Genomic DNA, 17707 nt, shown 5'->3' with positions numbered 1-17707 from the left:
ACATACATGTATAGACTGATATTGTGATCCTGATTGCAAATTTTGAGCCAAATCAGATATTTTTTGCCTCTAATATGGCCAAAGAGCAACAGCCATTTTGTAGGCCATAAGCCTGTATCATCACTTTTTTCAAACCTAAATGGTCAGAAGTCAGGAACCTTTGACCCTATCAACACACAAATTTACATACATGTATATACAGACAACTTGATCATGAGTACCAATTTGGAGCCCAATCGGACTTTTCTTCTCTTTTTAATAAATAGAAACACACTGATAGGGAATGTTCTGTCTTTTTGATAGAGTGATAGATTTCCAGCAGGTTATATGTGGTCTCTTGCTGCGCTCTGGTGGTCATTTGGTGAAACAGCTACAGGTGAATTATTCTAAATTAAAGCTCTGCTGAACTTATTCAATCTTGCTTGTCTTGCTTAATTGAACATCTTTATCCTTCTTGTTCATGATGTTCAGCCGCCTGGGTCATTCTTGTTTATGCTCCACCCACTTAATTTTTTTTTAAATTTGCATAATATGCAAAACCTACTTTTGAGATCTTGTCCTTGGATCCTTGACCAATCATGACATGTTTGGTGTCAAACAGTTCAGCAGAGCTTACTCCTCAATAATTATAAAAAAAATTCTTTACATTTATAAACAATATGGCCGCCATATGCAAATGAGTTCTACCATGGTGCAGTAAAATGTCTTTAACACTTATAACTTTTGAATGCTTAATATAACACTAATACCACTTCAGTCCTTTGATCATTACATGATTCTCAGATACCCTGTCAGTTCAAGTAGACATACACCCCCCCCCAGGGGGCGGGGCCAATGCTCGATAGCTGTTTCTCTAGAACCATACAAGCTATCAAGGTCATCCTAGCCAATTATCATCTATGGCCCATGCACTAATGGTACACCAAATGAAAATTTGATATGGACACTTTTGTGGTCACTATTAGCCAATCACATTCCAGCAAGCTTTTAACAGGTGGAATGTTAATCAGGTCAAAACTTATATACTATATACGGGTTATTTATATGCCCTTTTTATGCCTTGTGTTTTTTCAATTTAAGAACTGAATTTGTTTCACCAAATGCCCACTAGAGTGCAGTAAGACACCACATAAAACCTGATGAACACTACAGCTCAATTTATCAATGCTTTTCAACTAGTTTACTCACACCACTCATCTAGCATTGTCATTATGGTCTTTATGGTCACGCTGGTCACCTAGCTTGGTTATGCTGCCCATCCAGCTAGGTCATTCTGGTCATTCACATTGGTCATTATGGTCCTGCTGGTCATTCAGCTTTGTCATCATAGCAATGCTGGTCATCCAGCTTGGTCATACTGGCCAAACACCTTTGCCATGCTGGTCATCCAGTTTGGTGATGCCGGTCAACCGGCAACATGTTTTAAGCCTAACTGGCCTCCAGGGGCCTCTTTGTCTGTAACGCTCGAACCCCGTAAATCGCCGCTTGCGGCTATATTGGTATTTATAATCGCTTCCCCTGCTTTTTCTGACCTAGAAGTGATTGCACAGAACAAACCGTAAGGCCTAGAGAGCTGAGACTTGGTCATATGGTTGTACTTTAGACCCCTACTCAGCCGCATGACAAGAGTCCCGATCGGCCTCAAGGGGGCGCTATGGCGAAGGTCAACGCGTTTGGCCTCGTAACTCCCACGCCCTGATAGCTAAAGCAAAAATTCTTGCATTATATGATTCCTTGGTTAATGGCAAATCAAAAAGTTCAATAGAACCACTAAGCTCCGCCCACTTAGATTTTTTGCTATTTAGCATAATATGCAAAACCTACTTTTGAGAACTTGTCCTAGGGTCATTGACCAATCCTGTCATATTTGGTGTCAAACAACTCAGCAGAGTCCCAACCTCAATAATTATCGAAAAAATGTAGAAATTTTTAAACAATATGGCCGCCATATGCAAATTAATCTTACCGTGGCACACCCAAATTTACTCTAACAGCTGTAACTTTTGAATGCTTAAACCTACACTAATGCCACTTTACAACTTTGATGCCAACATGATTCTGAGGTAGCTTGTCAATCTGTGTAGACATACGCCCCCAGGGGGCGGAGCCAAAGTTAAAAATCAGTTTCTCAGGAAGCGTACAAGCTATGAAGCTCTCCTTTGGCATGTATCATCTATGGCCTATGTCCTAATGTTTTACAGAAGGAAAATTTGATATGCAAATTTTTGCGATCGTTATTAGCCAATCAGATTCCAGCAAGCTTTTGACAGGCTAAACAATGACCAATCAGGACGATACTTATACCCTACATGTATCTCAGGGCCTTCTATCATCCATTAAAATATGGTGTTGATTGGCCTCAAGGGGGCGCTATAGCAGAAAATCAGTTATATCTAAAGGTACAAGTGGCCTAGGCTTGTTATTCCTTTTTATTTGTATACTTTGCTGTAGCCTTTACAACTTTGTAATTACATGTGTTTACCAAAAATGCAAAGATTTTCATCAGTGGCCAAAAGAGTAAAAATTGCTCTTTTCGAACTTGTCTTTAAGTCCTTAATCAATCAAAACAAATTTGGTCTTGATGCAATCTTGAGACCCTGTAGGTAAATAATTATCAAAAAAATCTTGACATTTTAACTACTTGAGGCCCATAAACCTTGATCAAACATGTCCGTGAAAGCCTTTTCAGAGTTATTTGGCCAAAACTCTGTCAAAGTTTAAAACATGCCAAAACTGTTGAAGCTACTAATTAACAATGACATTTGAAGCACATGTGCCAAGTATGAGCCAAATAAGTCTTCAGTAGGCTCTACAGTGAAAAAATAACTATTTTCAATTTATTCTATTTATCGCTATTTTCCAACCTAAATGGACAGAAGACAGGAACCTTTCACCCTATCAACACACAAATGTATACACATATATAGACTGATAATCTGATCTTGATTGCAAATTTCCAGCCAAATCGGACATGTTTTGCCTCTACAACGGCTGGAAAACTACAGCGATTTTGTAGGCCTCAAGCCTGTATTATCGCTTTTTTCAAATCTAAATGGACAGAAGTCAGGAACCTTTGACCCTATCGACACAGAAATTGACATACATATATAGACTGATATTGTGATTTTGATTGCAAAGTTTGAGCCAAATGAGATATTTTTTGCCTCTAATATGGCCAAAGAGCAACAGCCATTTTGTAGGCCATAAGCCTGTATTATCGCTTTTTTCAAGCCTAAATGGTCAGAAGTCAGGAACCTTTGACCCTATCAACACACAAATTTACACACATATATATACAGACCACTTGATCATGAGTACCAATTTGGAGCCCAATCGGACTTTTCTTCTCTTTTTAATAAATAGAAACACACTGATAGTGAATGTTCTGACTTACTTATAGAGTGATAGATTTCCAGCAGGTTATATTTGGTCTCTTGCTGCGCTCTGGTGGTCATTTGGTGAAACAGTTACAGGTGAATTATTCTAAATAAAAGCTCTGCTGAACTTTTTCAATCTTGCTTGTTTTGCTTAATTGAACATCTCTATCCTTCTTGGTCATGCTGGTCAGCCACCTGGGTCATTCTTGTTTATGCTCCACCCAATTTTTTTTTTTTAATTTGCATAATATGCAAAACCTACTTTTGAGAACTTGTCTTTGCCTCCTTGTCCAATCATGACATGTTTGGTGTCAAACAGTTCAGCAGAGCTTACTCCTCAATAATTATTAAACAAAATCTTTACATTTATAAACAATATGGCCGCCATATGCAAATTAGTTTTTCCATGGTGCAGTAAAATGTCTTTAACACTTATAACTTTTGAATGCTTAACCTGAAACTAATACCACATCAGTCCTTTGATCATTACATGACTCTCAGATACCCTGTCAGTTTAAGTAGACATACACCCCCAGGGGGCGGAGCCAATGCTCGATAGCTGTTTCTCTAGAACCATTCAAGCTATCAAGGTCATCCTTGCCAATTATCATCTATGGCCCATGCACTAATGGTACACCAAATGAAAATTTGATATGGACACTTTTGTGGTCACTATAAGCCAATCGCATTCCAGTACGCTTTTGACAGGCTAAATGTTAATCAGGTCAAAACTTATACACTATTATTGATATTATTGGTTATTGATATGTGCCCTTTTATGCCTCACTGCTAGGCTCTCCGAATGCCCACTAGAGTGCAGCAAGAGACCACATAAAACCTGCTGAACACTACAGCACAATTTATCAATGCATTTCAACTAGTTTACTCACACCACTCATCTACCATTGTCATTATGGTCTTTATGGTCACACTGTTCACCTAGCTTGGTTATGCTGCCCATCCAGCTAGGCAATTCTGGTCATTCACATTGGTCATTATGGTCCTGCTGGTCATTCAGCTTTGTCATTATAGCAATGCTGGTCATCCAGCTTGGTCATACTGGCCAAAGACCTTTGCCATGCTGGTCATCCAGTTTGGTGATGCCGGTCTACCAGCAACATGTTTTAAGCCTAACTGACCTCCAGGGGCCTCTTTGACTGTAACGCTCGAACCCCGTAAATCGCCGCTTGCGGCTATATTTATTATTATTATTATTATAGTTCTTATTCTTTTGCTGCCATAGAAGTGATTGGGCAGAAGAAACCGTAAGGCCTACAGGGCTGAGACTTGGTCATATGGTAGTACTTCTCACCGCTACTCAGATTCAAAAGATGAGCCCGATCGGCCTCAAGGGGGCGCTATGGCGAAGGTCAACGCGTTTGGCCTCGTAACTCCTACGCCCTGATAGCTAGAGCAAAAATTCTTGCATTATATGATTCCTTGGTTAATGGCAAATCAAAAAGGTCAATAGAACCACTAAGCTCCGCCCACTTAGATTTTTTGCTATTTAGCATAATATGCAAAACCTACTTTTGAGAACTTGTCCTAGGGTCATTGACCAATCCTGTCATATTTGGTGTCAAACAACTCAGCAGATTCCCATCCTCAATAATTATCGAAAAAATTGAGAAATTTTTAAACAATATGGCCGCCATATGCAAATTAATCTTACCGTGGCACACCCAAATGTACTCTAACAGCTGTAACTTTTGAATGCTTAAACTGACACTAATGCCGCTTTAGAACTTTGGTACTTACATGATTCTGAGGTAGCCTGTCAATCTGTGTAGACATACGCCCCCAGGGGGCGGAGCCAAAGCTAAAAATCTGTTTCTCAGGAACCGTACAAGCTATGAAGCTCTCCTTTGGCATGTATCATCTATGGCCTATGTCCTAATGTTTTACAGAAGGAAAAGTTGATATGCAAATTTTTGCGATCGTTATTAGCCAATCAGATTCCAGCAAGCTTTTGACAGGCTAAACAATGACCAATCAGGACAATACATATACCCTACATGTATCTCAGGGCCTTCTATCATCCATTAAAATATGGCATTGATTGGCCTCAAGGGGGCGCTATAGCAGAAAATCAGTTATATCTAAAGGTACAAGTGGCCTAGGCTTGTTATTCTTTTTTAGTTGTATACGTTGCTGTAGCCTTTACAACTTTGTAATTACATATGTTTACCAAAAATGCAAAGATTTTCATCAGTGGCCAAAAGAGTAAAAATTCCTCTTTTCGAACTTGTCTTTAAGTCCTTAATCAATCAAAACAAATTTGGTCTTGGTGCAATCTTGAGACACTGTAGGTAAATAATTATCAAAAAAATCTTGACATTTTTACTATTCGAGGCCCATAAACCTTGATCAAACATGTATGTGAAAGCCTTTTCAGAGTTATTTGGCCAAAACTCTGTCAAAGTTTAAAACATGCCAAAACTGTTGAAGCTACTAATTAACCATGACATTTGAAGTACATGTGCCAAGTACGAGCCAAATAAGTCTTCAGTAGGCTCTACAGTGAAAAAATAACTATTTTCAATTTATTCTATTTATCGCTATTTTCCAACCTAAATGGACATAAGACAGGAACCTTTCACCCTATCAACACACAAATTTATACACATATATAGACTGATAATCTGATCTTGATTGCAAATTTTCAGCCAAATCGGACATGTTTTGCCTCTACAACGGCTGGAAAACTACAGCGATTTTGTAGGCCTCAAGCCTGTATTATCGCTTTTTTCAAATCTAAATGGACAGAAGTCAGGAACCTTTGACCCTATTGACACAGAAATTGACATACATATATAGACTGATATTGTGATCTTGATTGCAAATTTTGAGCCAAATCAGATATTTTTTGCCTCTAATATGGCCAAAGAGCAACAGCCATTTTGTAGGCCATAAGCCTGTATTATCGCTTTTTTCAAGCCTGAATGGACAGAAGTCAGGAACCTTTGACCCTATCAACACACAAATTTACACACATAAATATACAGACCACTTGATCAAGAGTACCAATTTGGAGCCCAATCGGACTTTTCTTCTCTTTTTAATAAATAGAAACACACTGATAGGGAATGTTCTGTCTTTCTGATAGAATGATAGATTTCCAGCAGGTTATATGTGGTCTCTTGCTGCGCTCTGGTGGTCATTTGGTGAAACAGCTACAGGTGAATTATTCTAAATTAAAGCTCTGCTGAACTTATTTAATCTTGCTTGTCTGGCTTAATTGAACATCTTTATCCTTCTTGGTCATGCTGCTCAGCCACCTGGGTCATTCTTGTTTATGCTCCACCCAATAATTTTTTTTTTAATTTGCATAATATGCAAAACCTACTTTTGAGATCTTGTCTTTGCCTCCTTGACCAATCATGACATGTTTGGTGTCAAACAGTTCAGCAGAGCTTACTCCTCAACAATTATAAAAAAAATCTTTACATTTATAAACAATATGGCCACCATATGCAAATTAGTTTTACCATGGTGCAGTAAAATGTCTTTAACACTTAGAACTTTTGAATGCTTAACCTGACACTAATACCACTTCAGTCCTTTGATCATTACATGATTCTCAGATACCCTGTCAGTTTAAGTAGACATACACCCCCAGGGGGCGGAGCCAATGCTCGATAGCTGTTTCTCTAGAACCATACAAGCTATCAAGGTCATCCTAGCCAATTATCATCTATGGCCCATGCACTAATGGTACACCAAATGAAAATTTGATATGGACACTTTTGTGGTCACTATTAGCCAATCACATTCCAGCAAGCTTTTAACAGGCGGAATGTTAATCAGGTCAAAACTTATATACTATATACGGGTTATTTATATGCCCTTTTTATGCCTTGTGTTTTTTCAATTTAAGAACTGAATTTGTTTCACCAAATGCGCAATAGAGTGCAGTAAGACACCACATAAAACCTGATGAACACTACAGCTCAATTTATCAATGCTTTTCAACTAGTTTACTCACACCACTCATCTAGCATTGCCATTATGGTCTTTATGGTCACGCTGGTCACCCAGCTTGGTTATGCTGGCCATCCAGCTTGGTCATGCTGGCCATTCACATTGGTCATTATGGTCCTGCTGGTCATTCAGCTTTGTCCTCATAGTAATGGTGGTCTTCCAGCTTGGTCATACTGGCCAACCACCTTTGCCATGCTGGTCATCCAGTTTGGTGATGCCGGTCAACCAGCAACATGTTTTAAGCCTAACTGGCCTCCAGGGGCGTCTTTGCCTGTAACGCTCGAACCCCGTAAATCGCCGCTTGCGGCTATATTTAGGGGTTCGAGCACGTAGTGCTAGAAACCCTATTGTAATTGTTCTGATTATTATTATTATTATTAGGGGTTCGAGCACGTAGTGCTAGAAACCCTATTGTAATTGTTCTGATTATTATTATTATTATTATTATTATTATTATTATTCTTATTCTTTTTCTGCCATAGAAGTGATCGGGCAGAAGAAACCGTAAGGCCTACAGGGCTGAGACTTGGTCATATGGTAGTACTTCTCACCGCTACTCAGATTCAAAAGATGAGCCCGATCGGCCTCAAGGGGGCGCTATGGCGAAGGTCAACGCGTTAGGCCTCGTAACTGCCACGCCCTGATAGCTAGAGCAAAATTTCTTGCATTATATGATTCCTTGGTTAATGGCAAATCAAAAAGGTCAATAGAACCACTAAGCTCCGCCCACTTAGATTTTTTGCTATTTAGCATAATATGCAAAACCTACTTTTGAGAACTTGTCCTAGGGTCATTGACCAATCCTGTCATATTTGGTGTCAAACAACTCAGCAGAGTCCCAACCTCAATAATTATCAAAAAAATTGAGAATTTTTTAAACAATATGGCCGCCATATGCAAATTAATCTTACCGTGGCACACCCAAATTTACTCTAACAGCTGTAACTTTTGAATGCTTAAACCTACACTAATGCCACTTTACAACTTTGATGCCAACATGATTCTGAGGTAGCCCGTCAATCTGTGTAGACATACGCCCCCAGGGGGCGGAGCCAAAGCTAAAAATCTGTTTCTCAGGAACCGTACAAGCTATGAAGCTCTCCTTTGGCATGTATCATCTATGGCCTATGTCCTAATGTTTTACAGAAGGAAAATTTGATATGCAAATTTTTGCGATCGTTATTAGCCAATCAGTTTCCAGCAAGCTTTTGACATGCTAAACAATGACCAATCAGGACGATACTTATACCCTACATGTATCTCAGGGCCTTCTATCATCCATTAAAATATGGCTTTGATTGGCCTCAAGGGGGCGCTATAGCAGAAAATCAGTTATATCTAAAGGTACAAGTGCCTAGGCTTGTTAATCTTTTTTAGTTGTATACTTTGCTGTAGCCTTTACAACTTTGTAATTACATGTATTTACCAAAAATGGAAAGATTTTCATCAGTGGCCAAAAGAGTAAAAATTGCTCTTTTCGAACTTGTCTTTAAGTCCTTAATCAATCAAAATAACTTTGGTCTTGATGCAATCTTGAGACCCTGTAGGTAAATAATTATCAAAAAAATCTTGACATTTTAACTATTTGAGGCCCATAAACCTTGATCAAACATGTTCGTGAAAGCCTTTTCAGAGTTATTTGGCCAAAACTCTGTCAAAGTTTAAAACATGCTAAAACTGTTGAAGCTACTAATTAACAATGACATTTGAAGCACATTTGCCAAGTATGAGCCAAATAAGTCTTCAGTAGGCTCTACAGTGAAAAAATAACTATTTTCAATTTATTCTATTTATCGCTATTTTCCAACCTAAATGGACAGAAGACAGGAACCTTTCACCCTATCAACACACAAATTTATACACATATATAGACTGATAATCTGATCTTGATTGCAAATTTTCAGCCAAATCGGACATGTTTTCCCTCTACAACGGCTGGAAAACTACAGCGATTTTGTAGGCCTCAAGCCTGTATTATCGCTTTTTTCCAACCTAAATGGACAGAAGACAGGAACCTTTCACCCTATCAACACACAAATTTATACACATATATAGACTGATATTGTGATCTTGATTGCAAATTTTGAGCCAAATCAGATATTTTTTGCCTCTAATATGGCCAAAGAGCAACAGCCGTTTTGTAGGCCAAAAGCCTGTATTATCGCTTTTTTCAAGCCTAAATGGACAGAAGTCAGGAACCTTTGACCCTATCAACACACAAATTTACACACATATATATACAGACCACTTGATCATGAGTACTAATTTGGAGCCCAATCGGACTTTTCTTCTCTTTTTAATAAATAGAAACACACTGATAGGGAATGTTCTGTCTTACTTATAGAGTGATAGATTTCCAGCAGGTTATATGTGGTCTCTTGCTGCGCTCTGGTGGTCATTTGGTGAAACAGCTACATTTGAATTATTCTAAATTAAAGCTCTGCTGAACTTATTTAATCATTTTTGTCTTGCTTAATTGAACATATTTATCCTTCTTGGTCATGCTAGTCAGCCACCTGGGTCATTCTTATTTATGCTCCACCCACTTAATTTTTTTTTAATTTGCATAATATGCAAAACCTACTTTTGAGATCTTGTCTTTGCCTCCTTGACCAATCATGACATGTTTGGTGTCAAACAGTTCAGCAGAGCTTACTCCTCAATAATTATAAAAAAAAAATCTTTACATTTATAAACAATATGGCCGCCATATGCAAATTAGTTTTACCATGGTGCAGTAAAATGTCTTTAACACTTATAACTTTTGAATGCTTAACCTGACACTAATACCACTTCAGTCCTTTGATCATTACATGATTCTCAGATACCCTGTGAGTTTAAGTAGACATACACCCCCCCAGGGGGTGGGGCCAATGCTCGATAGCTGTTTCTCTACAACCATACAAGCTATCAAGGTCATCCTTGCCAATTATCATCTATGGCCCATGCACTAATGGTACACCAAATGAAAATTTGATATGGACACTTTTGTGGTCACCATTAGCCAATCACATTCCAGCAAGATTTTGACAGGCTGAATGTCAATCAGGTCAAAACTTATGTACTATTATTGATATTATTGGTTATTAATATGTGCCCTTGTCATGCCTCACTGCTAGGCTCTCCGAATGCCCACTAGAGTGCAGCAAGAGACCACATAAAACCTGCTGAACACTACGGCTCAATTTGTCAATGCATTTCAACTAGTTTACTCACACCACTCATCTAGCATTGTCATTATGGTCTTTATGGTCACGCTGGTCACCTAGCTTGGTTATGCTGCCCATCCAGCTAGGTCATTCTGGTCATTCACATTGGTCATTATGGTCCTGCTGGTCATTCAGCTTTGTCATCATAGCAATGCTGGTCATCCAGCTTGGTCATACTGGCCAAACACCTTTGCCATGCTGGTCATCCAGTTTGGTGATGCCAGTCAACCAGCAACATGTTTTAAGCCTAACTGGCCTCCAGGGGCCTCTTTGTCTGTAACGCTCGAACCCCGTAAATCGCCGCTTGCGGCTATATTTATTATTATTATTATTATTCTTATTCTTTTTCTGCCATAGAAGTGATCGGGCAGAAGAAACCGTAAGGCCTACAGGGCTGAGACTTGGTCATATGGTAGTACTTCTCACCGCTACTCAGATTCAAAAGATGAGCCCGATCGGCCTCAAGGGGGCGCTATGGCGAAGGTCAACGCGTTAGGCCTCGTAACTGCCACGCCCTGATAGCTAGAGCAAAATTTCTTGCATTATATGATTCCTTGGTTAATGGCAAATCAAAAAGGTCAATAGAACCACTAAGCTCCGCCCACTTAGATTTTTTGCTATTTAGCATAATATGCAAAACCTACTTTTGAGAACTTGTCCTAGGGTCATTGACCAATCCTGTCATATTTGGTGTCAAACAACTCAGCAGAGTCCCAACCTCAATAATTATCAAAAAAATTGAGAATTTTTTAAACAATATGGCCGCCATATGCAAATTAATCTTACCGTGGCACACCCAAATTTACTCTAACAGCTGTAACTTTTGAATGCTTAAACCTACACTAATGCCACTTTACAACTTTGATGCCAACATGATTCTGAGGTAGCCCGTCAATCTGTGTAGACATACGCCCCCAGGGGGCGGAGCCAAAGCTAAAAATCTGTTTCTCAGGAACCGTACAAGCTATGAAGCTCTCCTTTGGCATGTATCATCTATGGCCTATGTCCTAATGTTTTACAGAAGGAAAATTTGATATGCAAATTTTTGCGATCGTTATTAGCCAATCAGTTTCCAGCAAGCTTTTGACATGCTAAACAATGACCAATCAGGACGATACTTATACCCTACATGTATCTCAGGGCCTTCTATCATCCATTAAAATATGGCTTTGATTGGCCTCAAGGGGGCGCTATAGCAGAAAATCAGTTATATCTAAAGGTACAAGTGCCTAGGCTTGTTAATCTTTTTTAGTTGTATACTTTGCTGTAGCCTTTACAACTTTGTAATTACATGTATTTACCAAAAATGGAAAGATTTTCATCAGTGGCCAAAAGAGTAAAAATTGCTCTTTTCGAACTTGTCTTTAAGTCCTTAATCAATCAAAATAACTTTGGTCTTGATGCAATCTTGAGACCCTGTAGGTAAATAATTATCAAAAAAATCTTGACATTTTAACTATTTGAGGCCCATAAACCTTGATCAAACATGTTCGTGAAAGCCTTTTCAGAGTTATTTGGCCAAAACTCTGTCAAAGTTTAAAACATGCTAAAACTGTTGAAGCTACTAATTAACAATGACATTTGAAGCACATTTGCCAAGTATGAGCCAAATAAGTCTTCAGTAGGCTCTACAGTGAAAAAATAACTATTTTCAATTTATTCTATTTATCGCTATTTTCCAACCTAAATGGACAGAAGACAGGAACCTTTCACCCTATCAACACACAAATTTATACACATATATAGACTGATAATCTGATCTTGATTGCAAATTTTCAGCCAAATCGGACATGTTTTCCCTCTACAACGGCTGGAAAACTACAGCGATTTTGTAGGCCTCAAGCCTGTATTATCGCTTTTTTCAAATCTAAATGGACAGAAGTCAGGAACCTTTGACCCTATCGACACAGAAATTGACATACATATATAGACTGATATTGTGATCTTGATTGCAAATTTTGAGCCAAATCAGATATTTTTTGCCTCTAATATGGCCAAAGAGCAACAGCCGTTTTGTAGGCCAAAAGCCTGTATTATCGCTTTTTTCAAGCCTAAATGGACAGAAGTCAGGAACCTTTGACCCTATCAACACACAAATTTACACACATATATATACAGACCACTTGATCATGAGTACTAATTTGGAGCCCAATCGGACTTTTCTTCTCTTTTTAATAAATAGAAACACACTGATAGGGAATGTTCTGTCTTACTTATAGAGTGATAGATTTCCAGCAGGTTATATGTGGTCTCTTGCTGCGCTCTGGTGGTCATTTGGTGAAACAGCTACATTTGAATTATTCTAAATTAAAGCTCTGCTGAACTTATTTAATCATTTTTGTCTTGCTTAATTGAACATATTTATCCTTCTTGGTCATGCTAGTCAGCCACCTGGGTCATTCTTATTTATGCTCCACCCACTTAATTTTTTTTTAATTTGCATAATATGCAAAACCTACTTTTGAGATCTTGTCTTTGCCTCCTTGACCAATCATGACATGTTTGGTGTCAAACAGTTCAGCAGAGCTTACTCCTCAATAATTATAAAAAAAAAATCTTTACATTTATAAACAATATGGCCGCCATATGCAAATTAGTTTTACCATGGTGCAGTAAAATGTCTTTAACACTTATAACTTTTGAATGCTTAACCTGACACTAATACCACTTCAGTCCTTTGATCATTACATGATTCTCAGATACCCTGTGAGTTTAAGTAGACATACACCCCCCCAGGGGGTGGGGCCAATGCTCGATAGCTGTTTCTCTACAACCATACAAGCTATCAAGGTCATCCTTGCCAATTATCATCTATGGCCCATGCACTAATGGTACACCAAATGAAAATTTGATATGGACACTTTTGTGGTCACCATTAGCCAATCACATTCCAGCAAGATTTTGACAGGCTGAATGTCAATCAGGTCAAAACTTATGTACTATTATTGATATTATTGGTTATTAATATGTGCCCTTGTCATGCCTCACTGCTAGGCTCTCCGAATGCCCACTAGAGTGCAGCAAGAGACCACATAAAACCTGCTGAACACTACGGCTCAATTTGTCAATGCATTTCAACTAGTTTACTCACACCACTCATCTAGCATTGTCATTATGGTCTTTATGGTCACGCTGGTCACCTAGCTTGGTTATGCTGCCCATCCAGCTAGGTCATTCTGGTCATTCACATTGGTCATTATGGTCCTGCTGGTCATTCAGCTTTGTCATCATAGCAATGCTGGTCATCCAGCTTGGTCATACTGGCCAAACACCTTTGCCATGCTGGTCATCCAGTTTGGTGATGCCAGTCAACCAGCAACATGTTTTAAGCCTAACTGGCCTCCAGGGGCCTCTTTGTCTGTAACGCTCGAACCCCGTAAATCGCCGCTTGCGGCTATATTTATTATTATTATTATAGTTCTTATTCTTTTTCTGCCATAGAAGTGATTGGGCAGAAGAAACCGTAAGGCCTACAGGGCTGAGACTTGGTCATATGGTAGTACTTCTCACCGCTACTCAGATTCAAAACATGAGCCCGATCGGCCTCAAGGGGGCGCTATGGCAAAGGTCAACGCGTTTGGCCTCGTAACTCCCACGCCCTGATAGCTAAAGCAAAAATTCTTGCATTATATGATTCCTTGGTTAATGGCAAATCAAAAAGGTCAATAGAACCACTAAGCTCCGCCCACTTAGATTTTTTGCTATTTAGCATAATATGCAAAACTTACTTTTGAGAACTTGTCCTAGGGTCGTTGACCAATCCTGTCATATTTGGTGTCAAACAACTCAGCAGAGTCCCATCCTCAATAATTATCGAAAAAATTGAGAAATTTTTAAACAATATGGCCGCCATATGCAAATTAATCTTACCGTGGCACACCCAAATTTACTCTAACAGCTGTAACTTTTGAATGCTTAAACCTACACTAATGCCACTTTACAACTTTGATGCCAACAAGATTCTGAGGTAGCATGTCAATCTGTGTAGACATAGGCCCCCAGGGGGCGGAGCCAAAGCTAAAAATCTGTTTCTCAGGAACTGTACAAGCTATGAAGCTCTCCTTTGGCATGTGTCATCTATGGCCTATGTCCTAATGTTTTACAGAAGGAAAATTTTATATGCAAATTTTTGCGATCGTTATTAGCCAATCAGATTCCAGCAAGCTTTTGACAGGCTAAACAATGACCAATCAGGAAGATACTTATACCCTACATGTATCTCAGGGCCTTCTATCATCCGTTAAAATATGGCGTTGATTGGCCTCAAGAGGGCGCTATAGCAGAAAATCAGTTATATCTAAAGGTACAAGTGGCCTTGGCTTGTTATTCTTTTTTAGTTGTATACTTTGCTGTAGCCTTTACAACTTTGTAATTACATATGTTTACCTAAAATGCAAAGATTTTCATTAGTGGCCAAAAGAGTAAAAATTGCTCTTTTCGAACTTGTCTTTAAGTCCTTAATCAATCAAAACAAATTTGGTCTTGATGCAATCTTGAGACCCTGTAGGTAAATAATTACCAAAAAAATCTTGACATTTTAACTATTTGAGGCCCATAAACCTTGATCAAACATGTACGTGAAAGCCTTTTCAGAGTTATTTGGCCAAAACTCTGTCAAAGTTTAAAACATGCCAAAACTGTTGAAGCTACTAATTAACAATGACATTTGAAGTACATGTGCCAAGTATGAGCCAAATAAGTCTTCAGTAGGCTCTACAGTGAAAAAATAACTATTTTCAATTTATTCTATTTATCGCTATTTTCCAACCTAAATGGACAGAAGACAGGAACCTTTCACCCTATCAACACACACATTTATACACATATATAGACTGATAATCTGATCTTGATTGCAAATTTTCAGCCAAATCGGACATGTTTTGCCTCTACAACGGCTGGAAAACTACAGCGATTTTGTAGGCCTCAAGCCTGTATTATCGCTTTTTTCAAATCTAAATGGACAGAACTCAGGAACCTTTGACCCTATTGACACAGAAATTGACATACATATATAGACTGATATTGTGATCTTGATTGCAAATTTTGAGCCAAATCAGATATTTTTTGCCTCTAATATGGCCAAAGAGCAACAGCCATTTTGTAGGCCATAAGCCTGTATTATCGCTTTTTTCAAGCCTAAATGGACAGAAGTCAGGAACCTTTGACCCTATCAACACACAAATTTACACACATATATATACAAACCACTTGATCATGAGAACCAGTTTTGAGCCCAATCGGACTTTTCCTCTCTTTGTAATAAATAGAAACACACTGATAGGGAATGTTCTGTCTTTCTGATAGTCTTTCTGATAGAGTGATAGATTTCCAGCAGGTTATATGTGGTCTTTTGCTGCGCTCTGGTGGTCATTTGGTGAAACAGCTACAGGTGAATTATTCTAAATTAAAGCTCTGCTGAACTTATTCAATCTTGCTTGTCTTTCTTAATTGAACATATTTATCCTTCTTGTTCATGCTGGTCAGCCGCCTGGGTCATTCTTGTTTATGCTCCACCCACTTAATTTTTTTTTAATTTGCATAATATGCAAAACTTACTTTTGAGATCTTGTCCTTGGATCCTTGACCAATCATGACATGTTTGGTGTCAAACAGTTCAGCAGAGCTTACTCCTCAATAATTATAAAAAAAATCTTTACATTTATAAACAATATGGCCGCCATATGCAAATGAGTTCTACCATGGTGCAGTAAAATGTCTTTAACACTTATAACTTTTGAATGCTTAACCTGACACTAATACCACTTCAGTCCTTTGATCATTACATGATTCTCAGATACCCTGTCAGTTTAAGTAGACATACACCCCCCCAGGGGGCGGGGCCAATGCTCGATAGCTGTTTCTCTAGAACCATACAAGCTATCAAGGTCATCCTAGCCAATTATCATCTATGGCCCATGCACTAATGGTACACCAAATGAAAATTTGATATGGACACTTTTGTGGTCACTATTAGCCAATCACATTCCAGCAAGCTTTTGACAGGCAGAATGTTTATCAGGTCAAAACTTATACACTATATATGGGTTATTTATATGCCCTTTTTATGCCTTGTGTTTTTTGAATTTAAGAACTGAATTTGTTTCACCAAATGCCCACTAGAGTGCAGCAAGACACCACATAAAACTTGATGAACACTACAGCTCAATTTATCAATGCTTTTCAACTAGTTTACTCACACCACTCGTCTAGCATTGTCATTATGGTCTTTATGGTCACGCTGGTTACCCAGCTTGGTTATCCAGTTTGGTGATGACGGTCAACCAGCAACAGGTTTTAAGCCTAACTGGCCTCCAGGGGCCTCTTTGCCTGTGACGCTCGAACCCCGTAAATCGCCGCTTGCGGCTATATTTATTATTATTATAGTTCTTATTCTTTTTCTGCCATAGAAGTGATTGGGCAGAAGAAACCGTAAGGCCTACAGGGCTGAGACTTGGTCATATGGTAGTACTTCTCACTGCTACTCAGATTCAAAAGATGAGCCCGATCGGCCTCAAGGGGGCGCTATGGGGAAGGTCAACGTGTTTGGCCTCGTAACTCCTACGCCCTGATAGCTAGAGCAAAAATTCTTGCATTATATGATTCCTTGGTTAATGGCAAATCAAAATATTTGGTGTCAAACAACTCAGCAGAGTCCCAACCTCAATAATTATCGAAAAAATTGTGAAATTTGTAAACAATATGGCCGCCATATGCAAATTAATCTTACCGTGGCACACCCAAATTTACTCTAACAGCTGTAACTTTTGAATGCTTAAACCTACACTAATGCCACTTTACAACTTTGATGCCAACATGATTCTGAGGTAGCCCGTCAATCTGTGTAGACATACGCCCCCAGGGGGCGGAGCCAAAGCTAAAAATCTGTTTCTCAGGAACCATACAAGCTATCAAGCTCTCTTTTGGCATGTATCCTCTGTGGCCTATGTCCTAATGGACTACTGAAGGATATTTTGATGTGTGAATTTTTGTGGTCGCTATTAGCCAATCAGATTACAGCAAGCTTTTGACAGGCTAAACAATCACCAATCAGGACGATACTTATATTTTACATGTATATGAGGGCCTTCTATCATCCATTAAAATATGGCGTTGATTGGCCTCTAGGGGGCGCTATAGCAG

This window comes from Astyanax mexicanus, chromosome 2 (assembly GCF_023375975.1).
Source record: "Astyanax mexicanus isolate ESR-SI-001 chromosome 2, AstMex3_surface, whole genome shotgun sequence".
In the NCBI taxonomy this organism is placed as follows: Eukaryota; Metazoa; Chordata; class Actinopteri; order Characiformes; family Acestrorhamphidae; genus Astyanax; species Astyanax mexicanus.
Note: the sequence above shows the minus strand (reverse complement) of the source record.